Source organism: Oncorhynchus mykiss, chromosome 13 (assembly GCF_013265735.2).
Source record: "Oncorhynchus mykiss isolate Arlee chromosome 13, USDA_OmykA_1.1, whole genome shotgun sequence".
NCBI classification, from domain to species: Eukaryota; Metazoa; Chordata; class Actinopteri; order Salmoniformes; family Salmonidae; genus Oncorhynchus; species Oncorhynchus mykiss.
The window spans coordinates 33,445,027-33,451,026 of NC_048577.1; positions in this window are offsets into that span (position 1 = coordinate 33,445,027).

A 6,000-nucleotide genomic window follows, 5' to 3' on the forward strand; every position below is an offset into this window, starting at 1 on the left:
GACCGAATATTTATGTTGAATGGTAAACAACAAAGACTGAACTGCAACTATACATTGGTTACTGAAAAATAAGAATTTGTTCTTAACGGACTTGCCTAGTTAAATAATGGTAAAATAAATACAAATTAAAAAAATTAAGTATAGTGCACCTTTTCCTTGATTGGCTTGTACAGTGGGGCAAAAAAGTATTTAGTCAGCCACCAATTGTGCAAGTTCTCCCACTTAAAAAGATGAGAGAGGCCTGTAATTTTCATCATAGCTACACTTCAACTATGGCAGACAAAACGAGAAAAAAAAATCCAGAAAATCACATTGTATGATTTTTAATGAATTTATTTGCAAATGATGGTCGAAAATAAGCATTGCTGAAACTTGCAGTGCAGTATGAATGTCAAGTGAAACCGCAAAAGCCACAATGTTGTCTGCTCTCACTCCCTGGAATTACTGGAACTCTTCACGCCCTGTAAAATTGTGGTTATGGCGAGCGGATGGCCACCAATGTCTCCAGAGGGAAATGCATACCCAAAATATTGGGCGGAGTTGTGACAGGGCTACTATTGAGAAGCAAAAGCGTCAAACATCTCAAGTTAAAAAGTCAAACTACAAGCCTGTAATTCAAGACCCTTTCCTTGGTTTAGCTCTCTGTATGTCAAATCAAATTGTATTTGTCACATGCGCCGAATACAACAGGTCAGCGATCTTACTGTGAAATGCTTAGAGTTATAAGTCCTTAACCATCAATGCAGTTCAAGAAATATAAATAAAAAGTAACACAATAAAATAACAATAAAGAGGCTATAATACAGGGAGTTACCGAGTCAATGTGCGAGGTAATTTGTACATTTAGGTAGGGGTAAAGTGACTATGCATGGAAAATAAACAGCTAGTAGCAGCAGTGCAAAAACAAATGTCAATGTAAATAGTCCTGTTGGCCATTTCAGTAATTGTTCAGCAGTCTTATGGCTTGAGGGTAGAAGCTGTTAAAGAGCCTTTTGGTCCTAGACTTGGCGCTCCGGTATGGCCTGCCGTGCAGCAGCAGACAACAGTCTATGACTTGGGTGACTGGAGTCTTTGGTTATGTGGAAACCTAGGAACTTAACTTTCGACCCGCTCCACTACATCTTCATCAAATGTTAATGGGGGCCTGTTTGGCCCGCCTTTTCCTGTTGTCCACATTCAGCTCCTTTGTCTTGCTCACATTAAGGGAGACGTTGTTGTCCTGGCACCACAATGCTAGTTCTCTGACCACCTCCCTGTAGGCTGTCTCATCGTTGTCAGTGATCAGGCCTACCGCTGTTGTGTCATCAGTAAACTTAATGATGGCGTTGGAGTCGTGTTTGGCCATGCAGTTGTGGGTGAACCAGGAGTACAGGAGGGGACTGAGCACGCACCCCTGGGGAGCTCCAGTGTTGAGGATCAGCATGGCAGATGTGTTGTTGCCTACCCTTACCAACTGGGGGTGGCCTGTCTGGAAGTCCAGGATCCAGTTGCAGATGGAGGTGTTTAGTTCCAGGGTCCTTAGCTTAGTGATTAGCTTTGTGGGCACTTTGGTATTGAACACTGAGCTGTTGTCCATGAACAGCATTCTCACATAGGTGTTCCTTTTGTCCATGTGGGAAAGGGCAGTGAATTACAGACTCGGTCAGGGAGAGGTTGAAAATGTCAGCGAAGACACTTGCCAGTTGGTGCATGCTTTGAGTACACGTCCAAGTAATCCGTCTGGACCACGGCTTTGTGAATGTTGACCTGTTTGAAGGTCTTGCTCAGATCGGGTTACAGAGAGCGTGATCACACCGACGTCCGGAACAGCTGGTGCTCTCATGCATGCTTTAGTGTTGCTTGCCTTCGAAGCGAGCATAAAAGGCATTTAGCTCGTCTGGTAGGCTGGCGTCACTGGGCAGCTTGCAGCTGGGTTTCCCTTCGTAGTCCATAATAGTTTGCAAGCCCTGCCACATCAGAGCCAGTGTAGTATGATTCAATCTTAGTCCTGTATTGAAGCTTTGCCTGTTTCATGGTTTGTCTGAGGGTGTAGCAGGATTTCTTAAGAGTCCGGATTAGTGTCCCGCTCCTTCAATGCATTTAGCTCGGTGCGGATGTTGCCTGTAATCCATGGCTTCTGGTTCGGATATGCACGTACGGTCACTGTGGGGACGACGTCGATAGACACTTATTGATGAAGCCGGTGACCGAGGTGGTATACTTCTCAGTTGCATTGGATGAATCCCGGAACATATTCCAGTTTGTGCTAGCTAAACAGTCCTGTAGCGTAGCATCCGCGTCATCTGTCCGTTTCCGTATTGAGCGAGTCATTGGTACTTCCTGCTCAAATTTTTAGTTTCTAAGCAGGAATCAGGAAGATATAATTATGGTCAGATTTGCCAAATGAAGAGTGAGGGAGAGCTTTGTACGCGTCTCTGTGTGTGGAGTAAAGCTGGTGTAGAGTTTATTTTTTAAATTATTTGTTTTCTCCTCTGGTTGCACATGTGACATGCTGGTAGAAGAGATTTAAATTTGCCTGCATTAAAGTCCCCAGCCACTAGGAGTGCCGCTTCTGGATGAGCATTTTCTTGTACAGCTCGTTGAGTGCGGTCTTAGTGCCAGCATCGGTTTGTGGTGGTAAATAGACGGCTACGAATAATATAGATGAGATCTCTCTTGGTAGATAGTGTGGTCTACAGCTTATCACGAGGTACTCTACCTCAGGCGATGAATACCTCGAGACTACTTTAATGTTAGACATCGCGCACCAGCTGTTATTGACAAATAGACACACACCCCCGCTCCTCGTCTTACCAGATGTAGCTGCTTTGTCCTGCCGATGCACTGAAAACCCAGCCACCTCTATATTATCCGTGTAGTCGTTCAGCCATGACTCGGTGAAACATAAGATATTACCGTTTATATGTCCCGTTGGTAGGATAGTCTTAATCGTAGATCATCTAGTTTATTTTCCAGTGATTGCACCTTGGCCAATAGTACTGATGGTAGTTGAATTTTGTCCTCACTTGCCTACGAATTCTCACAAGGCATCCCGACTTCCACGGCCCTTTTTCTTAGTATTTTCTTCACGCGAATGACGGGATTTGGGCCTGGTCTCGAGAAAGCAGTATATCCTTCGCGTCAGACTCCTTAAATATCAAGTCTTCGTCCAGTTCGAGGTGAGTAATCGCTGTTCTGATGTCCAGAAGCTCTTTTTGGTCACAAAATAAGTTACAAACAATGCAAAAAACACATAAAATAGCACAGTTGGTTAGGAGCCTGCAGCCCTCCGCTCTGGCAGCATTAGCATTATGATGTGGGTAGAGGGAGAGAGAGAAAAGCTGGTCCAGAAAATGTTTAGAATTCCTTTGCCAGATTAATACTTGTGTTTACTCAGGAAATAAATTACTTTCAGGGGGTCAGAAGTGGGGCAACATTGCCCTATTCTCCTGACGATATATGAATGTGTAAAAGCCGTGTGATGGACATCGCTGCTATAGCTTGTGGCTGCTGCAGCCATATTGCTTTTACCTCAGGAAGGAAGGGATGAAGAAAACGAGGAAGGAAAGACATTTAGGCCTACGAGTGTTTGGCCATGGACTGTTGATGGTGGAAAGACAGCGCGAAGAGCGCTGGGAAGCTGCAACGAATAGGGCTGTAATTATGAGCGTTCAGTCAGAGGGCGAGAGCGATGCAGAGAGAATGCAGAGGCTTCAATGATCTCGCCATTGTCAAGAACCAGCATTAAAAAAGGATCTTCATCTCTTGGCCAACCAAAATGCCTCATATGTGGCTTTTAAGAGCTGCAGCGCTTCACTTAGATATGCAATGGCAGTGATGAAATTGAGATGCCATTGACCCCAAGCCTGCATGATAATGTCAAAAACCACAGAGGAGCACGTTAGGTTAAAAATGGCATGTTAATGGAGTACAGAAATTGATTAAAGGGCAGTTTACACATGCATGCCAATTTACATGTGGGCAATTCCACGGTGCAGATGCAAAATTTGGTAACAGAATGACAGTTTGTGCTGTTTGTCATCATTCTGTTTACCAAACTTTGCATCTGCACTGTTCTACAAGAAATGTGTTTTTGTAAAAAAAAATGTCTATGGAGTTGTTACAAATTGTCTGTGTGCATAGAGTTGGTTTGTTTAGCTTTGCAACCTTTGCTTTTAGTTTGACATACAGTACGTTTTTAAAGTGAAAAATCTGAGTCTCAGCATCACTCTGTTACAGTGGAATAATCCATATATGTGAACCTTTCAAGGTAGAACTATCTACAAATAAATTAATGATCAGATTCCTATGAGTGCCATTCTTTGCTGTTTTATGCCACGTGGTTCTCTAAAGGGTGGGTTTACACAGGCAGCCCAATTCTGATCTATTTTTTTCTCACTAATAGGGCTTAAAAGGTCTGTTGTGATTGATCTAAAAAGCAATTAGTGGGACAACGATCAGAATTAGGCTACCTATGAAAAACGCAGAACATGACGAGCCTTGAACCCTGACCCTTGAAGCACAGCCATGTACCCTCATATTATTCCATTTAATGAATCTAATCAACATCTACTGGTACTGTTGTTGAAGGAAACGACAAGGAGACTGGTTGATGGGCGGGTGTCAGTCTTGAGCAAACAGGTGTTGGGACCCTTGCCCTTTCAAGAGACTGAGGGGATGCCTCTGAAAACACCAGCTTCGCGCAGGTTGATTTTTCACAGCAGCTGTTCCCTCTTAGAAAGGGTCTAATCCTCTTTGTGGTTCCCGGCAACGTCATAAAAACTGAAAATGAGTAGGAATCTCTCCAACCCTGAAAGGAGGAGAGGAATGCAAGATGGACCCAATGGCACTACAAGACCTCAATTATCATCAGTAAATCAGCCCTCTGACTGAACTGACTTAATCTGAGACATACAAATATTTAGTTCAGGGTTTTTAACTACCTGGACTACAAATAGGAAGACATTTGAGGTTCCATCACATACGGTCGTGGCCAAAAGTTTTGAGCATGGCACAAATATTCATTTCCACAAAGTTTTCTGCTTCAGTGTCTTTAGATATTTTTGTCAGATGTTACTATGGAATATTGATGTCACGCCCTGACCTTAGAGAGACGTTTTATTTCTCTATTTGGTTAGGACAGGGTGTGATTTGGGGTGGGCATTCTATGTTGTTAGTTTCTATGTATTGGCCGGGTATGGTTCTCAATCAAGGACAGCTATCTATCGTTGTCTCTGATTGGGACTCATACTTAGGCAGCTTTTTTTCCTTTTGGTAGTCGTGGGTAGTTGTCTTCGTTTGTGCATGTATAGCCTTAGGGAGCTTCACGTTCGTTTTTGTTGTATTATTGTTTTGTTGGCGACATTTGCAAATAAAGAAAAATGTACGCTCACCACGCTGCACCTTGGTCCATTCCATATGACGACGTGACATTACTACCCACCACCAATGGACCAAGCAGCGTGGAGAAAGGGACTCATGAACATGGGAGATCCTGGATGGTAAAGGACCCTGGAGGCAGGCTGGAGAATATCGCCATCCAAAGGAGGAGATAAAGGCAGCGAAGGAGGAGCGGTGACGATATGAGGAGGCAAGTCATCGACGGAAGCCCGAGAAGCTACTCAAAAAAATATTGGGGGGGGGGGGGGGGTGTGGCACACGGGGAGGTTGGCGGAGCTAACTCCCCATGCTCACGGCAAGGTGTGTGGTACTGGTCAGGCACCGTGTTATGCGGTTAAGCGCACGGTGTCTCCAGTGCGCATGCACAGCCCGGTGTGCTCGGAGACAGCTCTCCGCAAGTGCCACGCTAGAGTGGGCATCCAGCCAGGGCAGATTGTGCCAGCTCAGCGCTCTTGGTCTCCGGAGAGCCATTTTGGCCCAGGGTATCCTGCGCCGGCTCTGCGCACTGTGTCTGTGCGCTGTGACAGTTCAGTGCGTCCTGTGCCTGCACGTGCCGGGCTAAATTGGGCATTCAGTCACGAGGAGCGGTGCAAGTGTTAAGCACCAGAACTCCAGTGCTCC